This window comes from Arvicanthis niloticus, chromosome 24 (genome assembly GCF_011762505.2).
Source record: "Arvicanthis niloticus isolate mArvNil1 chromosome 24, mArvNil1.pat.X, whole genome shotgun sequence".
NCBI lineage: Eukaryota > Metazoa > Chordata > Mammalia > Rodentia > Muridae > Arvicanthis > Arvicanthis niloticus.
Genome location: NC_133432.1, coordinates 36,421,903 through 36,437,574, shown reverse-complemented (window position 1 = coordinate 36,437,574; position 15,672 = coordinate 36,421,903). Strand labels below are relative to the sequence as shown.

The 15,672-nt window shown below is 35.1% G+C and overlaps 1 pseudogene; it reads right to left on the bottom strand.

Annotated features, from left to right (window-relative positions):
• Positions 1-2,613: 2,613 nt before the first annotated feature.
• Positions 2,614-14,033, bottom strand: LOC143438263 (vomeronasal type-2 receptor 116-like; annotated as a pseudogene).
• Positions 14,034-15,672: the final 1,639 nt, after the last annotated feature.

Here is a 15,672-nt window from a genome sequence, read left to right as displayed (position 1 = left end):
CTTTCTTAAAGTCCTCTATCATCATCATGAGAAGTGATTTTAATTCTGAATCCTGCTTTTCTGGTGTGATGGGGTGTTCAGGGCTTGCTATGATGGGGGAACTGGGTTCTGATGTTGCCATGTAACTTTGATTTCTGTTGCTTACGTTCTTGCGCCTGCCTTTTGCCATCTGGTTAATTCTAGTGCTACCTGTACTTCTGTCTCTGATTGAAGCCTGTCTTTCCAGTTGTCTCGCTTGTGTTTGGTCTTCTAGGAGTCCAGATGTCTTTGTGATTTTTTCCAGCTGCCCTGATTACAGTGGTATCTCTAGGATGCCTCAGGATATGGAGCCTCCTATGTAGCAGTCCAGCTAGATGTCTGCTGTTCTGGGTGCAGTGTCTCCTCTTGGATATCTCAGGGTATGTTGTCTGACACTCTGAGTTCAGTTGTTCCTCTGTGGCTCTGGGTTGAGTGGACCTTCCAGTATGTCTCAGGTGGTGACCGGGGTCCACACAACTGCAGACCTGGTAGAGGTCTGGTCCAGGACTCAGACCTGGGAGATGGGTAGAAAAGGGGTGCTAGCCGGCAGGGGCGCGGGGAAAGGGGGGCAGGGAGGGATATCTGCTGGGTTCTGAGCACTCATGGTGCCCAGCTATGAGCTCAGGGTAGTATGTGGGTTTTCCTACCTAAAGCTGGTTGTGGGATCTGTGGATCCCCCCGAATATGGGGAGGGGCGAGCAGCAGAAGGAGCGTGCTAGCGCTGGCTATGGGTTCTATGGATCCCCCAGAATGTGTCTGGCAGAATCCAGGGTGCACTCACCCACAGGCCTCAGACCGGAGGAGGGGCGAGCGGCGGAAAGGGCGTGCTAGCACTGGCTATGGGTTCTATGGATCCCCCAGAATGTGTCTGGGGGACTCCGGGGTGCACTCACCCGCAGGCCTCAGACTGGAGGAGGGGCGAGCAGTGGAAGGGGCGTGCTAGCGCTGGCTATGGGTTCTATGGATCCCCCAGAATGTGTCTGGGGGACACCTGGGTGCACTCACCCGCAGGCCTCAGACTGGAGGAGGCCCTATTTTTTAAAAAAGAATTATTTATTTATTTTATGTATATGAGTACACTGTTGTTGTCTTCAGACACACCAGAAGAGGGAATCAGATCCCATTGCAGATGATTGTGAGCCATCATGTGGTTGCTGGGAATTGAACTCAGGATCTCTGGAAGAGCAGTCAGTGCTCTTAACCACTGAGCCATCTCTCCAGCCCCTAGTTCTTTTTTTAAAGATTTATTTATTATGCATACAACACTCTGGCTGCATGTATGCCTGTAGGCCAAAAGATTATTATGGATGTTACTACTTATCTCATTACAGATGATTATGAGCCACCATGTGGTTGCTGGGAATTGAACTCAGAACCTATGGAAGACCAGCCAGTACTGGTCTTCTCCAGTGAGTCATCTCTCCAGCTGTCTAATTCTGGACCTGTGTACATAGGACAATTATTTTTGTCCTTTCTTCTTTCCTTAGTTCCTTTCTTTTGGTAGGCAATTGAAGCGATGCATTTCCCCATAGGACTGAGTTTACTGTGTGACAGGGTTTGTGTAATGGTGTGTTTTTCATTTTTATTTACTTGAGGGTCTCTGTCTTTGTCTCTTTCTTTGTTCACTTTTAACACAACATGGTTCAGACCTGTTTAGTCCCTGAGCATGCTGCCTCCATATCTTTAAGCTCATCCATTCTATTAATTTACAGGGACTGTTTTCTTGATGACCTCTATGTTTTTCTAGCTCTCACACCTTTTTGCCCCATCTGACACAGGGTCACCTTAGCCCTAAGGGGAGGGAATTGGTTGAGACCCCTTTAAGAAAAAGATTTCCAATTTCTCCCATTCTCTGAATAGTATCACTCTGTGGGTGTTTGTATTTGATTCCTTCATCTTCAAGAGGAAACTTCTCTGATGATACCTAATAAAGGCACTGATAAATACCAGAATGTTATAGTAATATTTTAATTGACATGTGCCTTTATATAATCAGCAGTATTTTGTTTTATACTAGGTACTTGGACTGTGTATTCTCAGGTGCTTAGTCACCTAAGCAGTGTTGGGTATAGTTTCCACTTCTTGGTGTGAGCCTTTAGTCTAGTCATAGGTCGGTGAGTTCTTCCAACAAGGTTTGTGCCACCATTTCACAAACATATAGGGGACTCCTTTGTCCTTGCCTGGATATCTGGGTGTGTGTATGTGTTTGTGTGTGTCTGTTTCCTATGCATTTCTTTTTCTTTATTTTGGTTTTATTTTTGGTAGTCAGGTACTGAGAATCAGGGAAGATATGAGGGAGGAAAACCATAAATATAACATATTATGTATAGAAAAATTATTCTAAAAAGGCTTCATGATGAATCAATTCACAAGATAAAATTCAATTTCTTTTCAATATAACAATAGAGTTTGATATAATTTTCTACATTCTTTACTCTTGAAAATGTATAGCTTATTCCCTGCTAAAAGACTGATTAATGAATCATTAATAAATATATGAAAAATACTGCACAGAAAGTCTTAAAAAATTACCAAAATGTATAATACACAAGAAAATAGTGGAATCAAATTGTTCTTCACTGAGAATTAAATCTTTTGTAAAATGATGATAAATTATTAAGAAATAGATAGTCATGATTGTTCAGAATTGGTACAATACAGTTTCAATTGAATGAATATAGACCAATTTATAAAAAGCAAGGAATTTTGAAGAGGAAGCACCCAAATCACAGTTTATGTGCCAGTTATCAAAAAGAAACATGAGTATATTTTCTGATGACCTGGATGTATCTTGGCACTTGACATTCTTCACAGATTTAACAGAAGTTCATATAATATTCAGTTATCTAGTTGATTGATATCTGACTTTGGGTTATATCATAAAGATGAATATATTTATTCATGTCCAAATTTTATTAATATATTTTTAAAAATTTGTTTACCTTAAAAGTGAAAGCATGCATGAACCAAAAAAATGATGGTTTGTTTTAGCATCTCAAGGGCATCAGAAACAGATGGATACATGCTGAGTAGTTTGCTACTACAAAGGATAAGTTATGAAATGTTAAAGTGGTAAAGAAGGATACAACACTCACTCATTTTCTCTTGACTAATAATAGAGAAAATGATTTTTATGGAAGTCAACTTTATAATTTATAGAAATATGTAAATGGAATTAGAAGGTGAGCTAATAAAAATAGATGCTGTCAAAACATGAACCCAATAATCATAAAATCCTACAGAGCTACATTATTTTATGTCTGACTGTTGGGATGGTGCTAACATAGCTTAGATACTTCTCTAAAATTAACTAAACAGACAAATCTGAAAGATGAGCTTTTCTCCTAGAATGTGCATTTTGTCTGATGCAATAAAGCAAGTTTCTATCTGGTCTTAGCAAAATAATGTAGCACTTGGGGACAAAGATGCAGCATAAGAGAGCTGCACTGGAAACAAATACAGAGAAGGCTTTCATGGCCACCATGACCTTCCCACTGGTGCTATGGTAGACAGGGAGGAATGTGACCCATACACTGAAGAACATCAGCATGCTAAATGTCAAGAACTTAGCTTCATTGAATGTGTCAAGTAGTTTCATGGAGTGGTAGGCCATAATGTAGCTCCCAAATACCAAGCAGCAGTGGTATCCCAGGACACAATGGAAGGCAACAACTGAGCCCTTGTTGCACAAAATGATAATGTGTCCATGTTCAGAGTGAGCATCTGAGTCTATGAAGGGAGGAGAAGTGCTCAGCCAAATTCCAGTGAGCACAAGTTGGATGAATGTGCAGATGGGGATAATGAAATTCAGGGCTTTGGATATCATTAGCCACCTAATCATTCTTCCTGGAACAGTGACCTTGAAAGCCAGAACCACAGTCATTGTTTTTGCCAAGACTGTGGAGAGAACCACTGTGAACAGAAGTCCAAATGTGCTCTGTTGTAGGATACAGGGGCTGTGTTGGGATATCCAATGAAGAGCAGGGGACAGAGAAAACAGAAGGTTAGAGTGAGGAGCAAAAGGTAAGTGAGAGCTTGATTATTGGCCTTGACAATAGGAGTGTGATGGTACTTCACGAAGACACCAAGTACACCGGCTGTGAGTACAAAGAAACTCAGGGCCATGCAAGTGAGAGCCATTCCCAAAGTGTCCTCTTAGGCCAAGAAAGTCACGGATTTCTGTAGGCAACAGTTCTGTTCTAGGTTTGCATAGTGACTTTCTGGACATTTCACACAACTATCAGCATCTGGTTAGGAATGAAAGTTATTATGGATATAGGCTCAGGATCTTCTTTTATCCAAAGATATTTCTCAGCACCTGATCCCTGGCACAATATCAAGATCTATTTTCTTTGTTGCTTCAGACTCAAGTATATTAGTGTTCAATAGTGTGAAAAACCAAACCCATACTGATAAGTACTATCAAATGATAGTGATCATTGTTTTTATGGAGACCTTAATGAAACACTCCTATTCTCTTTATTTTTATAATTAAATACTTGCATTTATGTGATAATTTTCACCTATTTCTATAATCAGAAATTATTGAATTACATTGCATTAACTAACTTAGTCATGGGACTCTATTCTTGTGAATAACCAAAAGTGTGAATTGGTCATATGAATCCAGTACAAGAGAAAAAATTGCTTTTAAATTGTTCTTAGTAATCAGCCCAGATTTTTCTCATTTTAATGGCATTTAGTGGATTCTCCATTTTTTTTTTTGTTCTCTGAAGTACATGCAAAATGACAATTATAAGACTCTCTAAAGCTTGAAAAACTTCCCAAGTGATACTATTTAGGAATTTGTGTGGAAAAGATTTATTTAAGGTATAAAAAGATAAGAGGTTGCTATAGAGTAATCTTTTAGTATGTACCTTTATGACACCTTTTCCTCTCAAGGCATTTCTTCCCTTCTGTTTGCAATTCATTTCCTTTCTATTGTTTTCTAATTGAGCATGAAATTATCATAACCATGACCCAATGTCTAACTTATTAAAATGCTTCTGCTATTTACAACATGTCAAATATTTTATAGAGATTTACAATTTTAAAGGTAAATGAAGCTTATTCTTCAAGTTTTGAATGTAATATTCTCTGATTTGAACCATTAAGCATTTATCTTTTAGTATCTTGCTTTTGAAACTGTTTTGAATTTTTAAAGTGTAACTTTGGATGAGTAAAGATTGGCATTTCAGGTTTCATCAGTGTATATACTTAACATATACATGAATTTATGATGTCACCAAAGTACAAAAGCATCTACATGTACAGTATTTTGTTGTCTCTATAGTTGTTTCTAATCTGAACATTTTGAAATTGGATAAATTAAAAGACCCAAACATTTAGACAATTTCTATTTTTATGAAATAACTTTATAACATCTGAGTGTTAGGGGAAATGATCATTTCATCTTAAATATTTAAATTATTTAAATTAATAGCTGAATACTCTCATTAAACAAACAAATAAAAATAGTGAAGGTGAATACTTTTTGGTTTTTGTCTCCATAGTAAACATTTGTGTGTGGGTGCTCATAACATTTGCTCTTTTCAATTAGTTCATACACATATATTGTTCCTTGGATGTATTTTGGCACAGGGACCCTCTACTGTAACCAGATCTGCCTTGAAAACTAATTCTTGAACTTCTGTTTGCTCAGTCACTCTGAAGAGCATTCATGTATTCCTGACTAAATATCAACTTTATGTTTAATAAAAATGACTATGTGCCCTTGTATCTAGCTGTCAGAAGACACTATTGTATATCTTATATATTCTATATACAATAATACTTCTGATATACAAAACACATTATACAAAATACTTTCATTTGTACACAGTGAACTAAGGAGTACTAAAAATTCTTTAGGCATATGTTAACCAAATGAACTGAGAAGTTATGTAACTATTGACTCAATTTCATAATAATAAATGATTATTAATTAAACATTTTATTTGTGTTCGATGGAAGGTTCTCATGACAGTTTTATTTACTTTCCTCCCTTATGTTTATTTTGTAGTTTGCAAGACATTTTAAGACTTTATGATCTATGCTGAAGGCTGATCTAACTATGTTGGGATGCTATATATCTGATGGTTCCTGTGTGAATTTGGAGAAAGAGAAAACAGGTAATAAATTATTTAAAGAAATCTAGTACATTACTCATGCCAGATATCCAAAGGATGAAAGCTGTGCATATGGTTGATTGGTACAGGGCAGTTTTTAAACATAAAGCTGATTGAGATTATGATATAGTACCCACATGATGAGTCATAGAATTCTGTAACTCCTCATCGATGTGATATAATGCCCTCTTCTATCTTCTTTGTCCTGCAAACAAGCCTCAGGTCCACATACATCCATGCAAGCAAAATACGCAGAGATAAATCAAAGTGAATAAATCTTATATAAAAATATTTTAAAACATAACTAAGGATAAATCAAAGAGATTTCTGATCATGATTCATGGCTGAAATTATACAAGAAAGAGTGATAAAGATCTCATAATTAATTTGCACTAGCTATGAGCTAAATATGTTTTCAGAATCATGGAAAGTTGATAATTTATTCTGTGTCTGTTAAATGCCATGGTAAAATAAAGTATAATATTCTGGAATGAACAAAGAAATTCTCTTAAGGCAGCAATACCTTGCGAGAACAAAAACAATGATTAAGTATAAATTTTAATGGCCAGAGTGCTATTTAAAGTCATGATACAGTGAACTAAATCTTTTTTATTACCTTTAAATGAAAGCAGAATAGGACTTATCTGTGTGCTATCCCTTCACAGAATTTTTCTGTGTGCTTAGACATTACAGAAAACTCCTGATAGGTGCTATCTTCCCCAGTGACATTTACCTGTTTCACTGGAAATCTCATTGTCTGCACAAGGAGTGCAATCATAGCAACAGGCAGCCCTTCCTTCCTGGGGAGATTGTCTGAACCCTGGTATACAGCTCTCACTGCACACTGAGCGAGGAATCTAAGAATCAAGTACACAAGAGAAAATACTCAGGGATGTACAGGTTCAAATCCTACTAAAACATTATAACTCAATATTGAACAATGAGACAAAAAGGTTTTATATTTATAACTACAGATTATTATTATTCTGCTTCTAGTCTGACTTGATAGTGTTCAGCAAAGTTCAGTTTGTTAAAACTATCATCCAAATGTAACAAATCTCTAAGGAATTGTGGGAGTGTAAGAGGTAGGGCAAGATAAACCGCCACTAGGTCACTGAGTACCTGTCTAGAATGGCAAGTCGAATGCTATCCTGATGCTACTGAATGCTTCCTAACCACAGGAAAGAGCAGACTTTCTATAATAAAAATAGTTAATATCTATTGGAGTACAAATTTGAAAGCATTCATAATTATAATAAAAACAAGTTTTGCATCTTTCTTGTGAAAAATAATCTACATTGTGGTTCTTGATACTCTAAATTTAGATAGCATCCTTTATTGGTTTTTGTGGAGAAAAAAATGTAAAAAAGAGAATGGCTATTAAGAGGAGTATTTGTTTCAAAATATTTCCTGATAGAAAAGGAAATGTAAAAAACTTTTTCAGGCTCTTGAAGTCATGATTAGCTGAATCTTGATGGGCTGCTGCTGTCACATGAGATCCAAATAACATGTATATTCTTAAGTTGCTTCTCTGTACTGTGTGTTATTGATTGGTTCAACAATTGCTTCCTATTTCAACAGGATGCCAGGTAGTTAACCCATGCACATGGGCTCTGCATGCTACTGTACATTTTCAGAAGCATGGACACAAACAGGGCAAATGACCATGCAGTTATATTTTCTAATTTGGATTAAAATAAATTATCTTGCTAGCATGCTGTCAGCACTAAGACTAGAAACATGAAAGAGATACTGTATTTATGACTTGAAATGATGGCTTATGAAGACATGCACAAAAAATATGATTCTTCAGAATAAGGCAACAAAATTTTTTCATACTGTTAGATTTTGTTTTTACAGAATGGCCCTGAGAATGAAACAAAATTATTATATCTACATTTTTTTTATTTAACAAACACTGCAATGAGATTCGGTCCAACATACCTCCATAAATCCTACAGCCCACTGTATCATATAGTCAGACACAAACAATTGTTGACCCTGTGGAGCTTTTGGAGAAAATGATCCAACTTTCATGTTTTGTCTGAGACCTTTTGGAAAATTCCAGAAATTGAGAATATCATATTCTCCATCCAATTTCTTTTGTGTATCCAAAACTATTTGATCTCCAGCACCATTTGTAAAATGGACATTCTTGAGAAAAGTGTTGAGCTAAAAGAGATACAGAGCCTTATGGTAGATTTATTCCCAGAAATGTTCAAGAGTATCCAATAAAGAAAATTCTCTCATTGACATTGCTGATAAGAAATATGAGCTTCAACAATCTATTACTGATTATTATGATGAAAGCTCAAAAATGACATTATCATGTTTCTAGACTAAAAGTTACCATCAAAACAATGCATTGATTCATACGCAGAAACAAATAAGAAACAGATTAAACAAGCAGTATTGATTGAAGCAAGTTTGCACAATCTTCATATGCTAGCCACCTCTAATTATTTAAGAAAAATACTCAATTTAGTTTGTAAATTTTGGTGTTCATTTTCAAAATGTATGAAAATGTTTTCTTATGTAACATAGCCATTGCTTCAGCATTTGAACGTTAAGGTTCTATTAACCTGTGGCAATTTAGGGTCTAGTTCTTCTATCTGTTCAGAAATGCACTTAGAGATAATATAGTTTTAAATTGAGTATGTTACTATAATACAATTCTGTAGTTATTTGTAGCATGAAAGAGATATTGACATATACATTTAATCCATGTTTTAAGCCTGTTCATCATTGAAAATAACACATTTGTCTGCAATATCTTTACAGAAGACATGACAAACAGCCTGTCATATCCTTTTAGGTAAAAATATATTTAGTGAGTTTAATACATTTGCAAACTGAACAGTGGTATTATTAAAATGCACAGCAAGAGAAATTAGCTCCCATGGCTTGACATTCTCCCAAATTTGATGAGACTGAAATTGTATTTGTTTGACAGTCATCTCATGGAGACTGTGAGCCACGGCATACACAGAATTATAAATATTGTAACTCTCCTCAGGCATTTCCATAATCCATGTATTTTCAGGCAATAATTCCAAGGAAACATTGGGTAGACAGTTACCCAATATTTTACAATTAGGTTTAGACATGGAGCAATTGAAATGTTGATTCCATAAAAAAGCAAAAACATAGTCATCTGGGTATTTTGAAGGATTATATGTCCCAACATACTTTCTAAAACTAGGCATCTCATTATGGTGGTGTGCAAAAAAGGGACTCCTATGCAATGAATGAAACAGAAAATAATCTACTCCACTGCCTATGTCCCATTGTGAATTCATAATCCATACTTTCCATGTTATTATCAATTTCATGAAATTTAGGATTAAAACATGTAAAGCTTGAGTGTCATCATAAACAATAACAATATTTGCAGATGATGTCATGATTAATTTGAGAGTTTCTGTGGATCCATAGTCATAATCCACATAACTAACATTTTCTGGCATTATCTTTACAAAAGCTACACACAACTTATTCCTGTGTATCTCTCCTTTGAAGTCTGAGATAATCCATAATCCTTTATCATTATCTAGAAGGAGCAGTCCGACCCAGTTCCACCTAAAATGAAGCATCAGAGAGACAATGGCAAGCGACAATGATGTGTCATTTGCAGCTATCTGGTAAAGAGAAGAAAACTGGCTTCGGTCACTCAGAATAGTGTCAGACAGTCAAAAAAATATCTGAGGAAATTTTCAAAGCAGAAAAAGAATAAAAGCAGTGATATATATTTAATTGTAGAACTAAGACAGTGCTTGAAATTAGTAGGGACTAAATTTTGTTCTTGATGTTTAAACACCTATATCATTTCTGAAGAAATATATTGAGATCCCTTGACAAGACAGTTGTCTAAATGCCTACTTTATGCCTCAACCTTTTGCAGCAATGACTATGGCTGCACAGAGGAAATGGAAATCAGTAAGGTATGATTAAGCATGGACTGTTTCATTCTCTATATAAAATCATCTTTATACTGTTATTTTCCATGACTTTTTATTATTGTTGGACTCAATTCTTATTTAATTATCTTTACTAAGTGCTCAGTGAAGCCCTAGATTTGTGTTGTTGAATGAAAACCTGAATGAATCCCAAGAATTCCACTTGAAATTTACATAAAATATCCCATTTTCTTAGGTCATTAAAAATTAATTGAAAAGTCTAGGTTCCAAAGTGTCACTTAGTTCTTACTTTTATTCTGGTATTCACAGTAACTCTTCTCTATCTCCAACAAAATATCTGAGGCAACATAAGCAAATGCCTGACACCTCTCATTTGATAGATGGATGTTGTTTCTTTTCTTTACATGTAGAAACACCTGATATGTTAGCAGTTTAATACAGGTTTCTAGGTTCCTTGCAGGCATGTTCCTTACCTGTGGATATTTGTAGAGATGGAGCAGTGTCCCAATACCTTCAGATGTTCCCCAGTATGATCCTGTAATTAGAGCAACAGCCTTGTTCTTACATTTACATGTGTAATTGGGAATTTGTTTATGCATTCCTGTGAGCCAAGCAAACACTTCATCCAGAATATGGTCTTCACCCTTTTTAATATTCACAATGTCAAATCCTAGAGATGTGTTGGGTAAAAGATGAGGGTCCCTGTTGATCTCCTCAATGGCAAATGTGAAGACCAAAATAAGCTGATAGCTCCTCAAATTTAACCTACAAAAATACTAATATCAATATTAATATTAATATTATTAATATTAATGCAGAAGATTCATAGCATACTGCTTCCTGGGTAATTTCAGTGGATTTTATAGTTTCAATGTAATATTTACAAAAACAAATAATTTTATGTCATCCTGTAATAGTTATGATTAAAATGGCCAGCACATTTAACAAGTGATTGTTTTAAATATCTAATGTCTTGGTTCAATCTGCATTTCTGGACAGGAATGTTATAGTCAATCAATAGCACTTGTGGACTCTTCACAATCTACATCCAATCTCCAGACCCATTAATATTTTGCAGCTGTAAAGATATAATCAGCAAGTCAAATATTTCACCCCCCAATAACACATGCTTTGTACTATAAAACCAGAAAGACCCCACACCATGTTCCCATCATAAACATTTCCCTGGAGAAACAGCCTTTCTTCAGTTTTTCTAATTAAGACTCTGAAGATGTCTGCCTGTGTCTTTTGTTTCCAGTATGCATCCACCAATCCAATGTCAACATTTAGATCTAAAACTGGGAGCAGTTTTGGGGTACCCAATGATAGCAAACTACTCTGAACAACCTTTCCTCTCTCCCATTGCCCTATTTCTCTCCTTTTGCAGATCCATATTTTAAGAGCATGATAGCTCTGTGAGATTACATATCTTTATATCCTGCAGTCATGAATTGAATCCTCTGGTGAGTTTCTGTCTTTTTCCTCATCTGTTTTTTCTCTCTTTCATGCTCTCTGACAGCCCTTTATCCATCCCAAAGACAATGACTTACACATGGTCTTGTAATTTCCTTCTGGGAAATGTTTGCTTTATGATGGACTGAGTTCACATAGAACAGAAAACAACTACTTGATTTGCCACATACAGCACATGAGGTTATTCATTAAGTGGATGCAACCAAGGTATTTATTTTGTAAGTTTAGTATTTTGTTTTGTTTCTCAAAGGTTTTATATTCAATGTTTTTGCAAGAGAACATAGAAATATTTCTGGAGATATGTCTCCAAAACTGGCATATTAACAACAGGAGATAACACTTTGATATTCACATATCCCAACAGAAATTTAGGGCATAAAATTCCAAGTGCTTGATAGGCCACTGGAAGCAAATAACAGCTATTATACTTTCTGCTGAGTCTCATTGTTTGCTATTTCTGCCTGATAAACTCAAGCCAATTTTTCTCTGAGATAAAATTTTGTTTGCTCCTTTGTACTCCTTTGTTCCATGTATGTCTGTTTATCTTACTCTCAAACCCATCTATTTATTAAATATCCCTATGATAAGCTTCCCTTTCACAAGGAAATTCATGAAAATTAAATTTAATAAACAATAACCACAAAATCTTGGTTTATTAATATTTGCTTTTTGTTTTATTTATATAAAAACAGTCTTTATAAGATTATTGTTAGTTTTTCACTTCACGTACTAATATCAAATTGTTTATAAGTGTTTTGTAAATTAAAATCATTAACATACCCCTAGTTCATTTTATTTACAGTACAACCAAATGTAAAAGTAATGTGATAAAGGAAATATATACTTAATCAGTATGACCAACTCTGGTGGACTAAAATAATCCGAACAACACTTCTTAAATGTTACTAAACCTTCATGAAAAGAGGAGATGACCACCTGGAATTTTTTTAAATGTGAGAGCAGATATTCTCTTATCTATGTAAGACAAATTTGGCTCAACGAATAGTGAGTTAATAATTTTTTTCTTTTTCTTTTTTTTAGTTTTCTATTGGTTAATTTTTTATTTACATTTCCAATGTTATCTGTGGAGAGCCGTGCCCAGAAGATGGCGCCTGGCAGGCAGCCAGACAAAAGCTTGTACCTGTAAATACAAGCCTTATTAGGAATATATAAACAATATGCAGCTTTCTCTAGTAGAGTACCCATAGTATTATGCCATGTGGCAGAGAATTGTTGGCTGGCCTTAAGGGGTTATAAACCAGATGTGGAAGGGGAGAGTGTGCTACTTTTGTATCATAAAGCTTGATTAAACTGCTTGAGAAAGAACTCAGGAGATGCATTTTACTTTCTGCTGGTCAGAAAGGAATAACAGCAACAGTTATTCCCCTTTCTAGTATAGTAGAGTTACTAATTTTTAATGTGACTTTTTCATCAAACAGACTCTTATAAATATCTTACAATTTGTGAAGGTACAAGTGAGTTTATTAAGGTACATAGAGTGTGAGTATTAAAAATAATTAATATTGAATTAAAGTTTCTATGGCCTAAGGTCAACAATCATTACAATCTGCCTTTAATACAAGTTGAATTTTACTCTATCCAAACTACAGTGAGGAGAAGAAAAACACAGTAAAAGGTACCACAGTGCTTACAAGGGAAGATAAAGTCAGGGCAAGCAGAGCTATTGAGTTAAAGTCATTAAGATAGATATTAACACAAAGAAAAGCATGAAGAATCAGAGATTCTTCAGAAGCAAGAGTGACACTTATGCCTAAATTTTCAATAGGAAACAAAAGAACAAAACTAGAAGTTAATTTTTAATAAATACACAATACCAAGCATGCACCAATAAAGCATCCTTTAAAATGCTCAATTTGTCTGTTTAGCAACTGAAGGGAATGCAGTCATAAAAGTATGTTTAATCATATAAAATATTATTTAAACAAGAATTTCTCACCACTGATTCTCTTTGTGATACACGAATATAGTACATACATAGAAAACAAAACCCAGCTCACATCAGGAGTGCTGTAATATCAACAGCTGAGGGAAAAGAACCTATCTTCTTAAACCCTCATGTCAAATTTGAAAGTTGTATTTAACATCTAGAAAACACAGGTCTAACATGAAGAATATTTGCAAAGACTGAATGCATCATTTGATACAATAAACATACATGCTCTTTTCACTAATGGGTTTCAGGATTTTCTGTCATCAAAGTAACAGATTTGGGGAATTATTCAGGAATCCTTCATAATACCATAGGACTCAACTAACTTCTCTCACAAATTTCTGATACATTTTTTTTGTCTTTTTATGCAAGTTAAAGACTGCACAAGAAGACCTACAGAGTGAACTAAGCTGGGCCCAAGGGGGTATCACAGAGAATGAAACAGAAACCAAAAGCATACATACAAAATTATTTCCTACGACTTTACCTCTTAAAGTTTCTCACAAGTTGTAAGAGATGAGAAACAATGGCTGAATCTGAACTCATGCTGATTAGTTTAAATTATCTCAAGAGTATCCTACAAACTACTGGCATCATAACAAGGACAAAAATCATCAGTCTTATAACAACCATGACAAAACCCTGCCACAAGATTTTAGATGGTATTCTTGCCTATTCTCTTTGTATAAAAGGGGGCAGGAATAGTCTCAGTTATGTTCTTCACTACATTTTCCATAACAATTATAGAAGTGCTGGGAATCTGACTATGTATGTTGCGGATGTCACCCCACTGACATAGCACACTGCTTCCATGAATATTGCCACATCAAATGGCTGTGGCTGTATATTTTCAGAAGCTTTGTTATTTGTTTAGTTTTAGTTTGTTTTCTTAAAAGGACTTTTCTTTGAGTTACCCTAACTTCTGTCATTCTTATGTCATCCCTCTGGTCATTTCAAAATGCTAAAAGATCAATTGCTTAACTCCCTAAAAGTTTTTCCAGTGATCTCTTGAAGAAGGACAAATGGGACAACTCCCTTACTATTCCATTGCCATATTATCATCAAAAGTAGACCAAGGAAAAACAGGTATATTTGTGAGTGCCATGAGAAACTGTAAAGTAAAAAGACCTGTGTAAGCAAATCACCCCACAGACATTTCTTAGGATTTATTATCTCAGATGGAAAAATTGTGCTAAGAAGTTCACTCAAGGTATTTTTGGTGCCCATGCAAACCAGTTGGCCTGACCTCTATACAAAGGCCCTTGAAAAAATGATATACTTGTAGGAACTTATATTGTATGTGAGGTAGGGTATTATTTGGAGATCAATTGAACATGTTGTTTAATTGCTAGAATCTGTGCCTCCATATCAATACCCATGTCTTAGATATGTATATCTTCAGATTTAGCTTTCTGGTACTTTCAGGAAACAAAACAGTAAATGAATGCTCCCGATCACATGCATACACCAACACACACATAAAAGTCCTTGTCCCCTAAGGAATTTTTCTAAACATTTTGATGGTCACATAATTACTACTAAAACTGACATGGGATATGCTGGGAACCACAATTACAGACAGGATATTCTCCTATTGCATAAGTTGAGGATTATTTACAGAATTTTTGAGTTTGTTCATTTTGGTTCAAATTAGAATAGGTATAAACATTTTATGTAATACCACAATGTTTAGAATATTTGGGAACTAATATTGTGATTATATATTCAAGGATACCTGAGATCAAAGAGTGAAAAATAGAAGAGAATGATTGACATTGAAGCACTTAGACATCTGGGAAAATTCTGGAAAACCAGTGAGATACAATTAGACAATGGGTGGAAGGAAGGCAAGACTCTACACTGTTCTCATTATCTAGGCTGATCAAAATCATACTCTTGCCAAAATATGTTTATCTTTATCTTTCCTTGTCTTTTTTATCTTTCAAACTTTGAGTCATAGGGTTTATATACACATGTCACTAATTTTAAGTCATATGATACTTATGATTCAGGTCAGGCTGTTTGGTACTCTAAGAAATATATACAAATTGTCACTATTATTAATGTCTTTTTAAAGTAATAAATAGTTCAAAGTATAGAGAGATAGTATCCATTGCAGAATAATGCACATGAAAATACCTACATTTGGAAAAGTGGACAACAATAATTACTAATACAGAACATT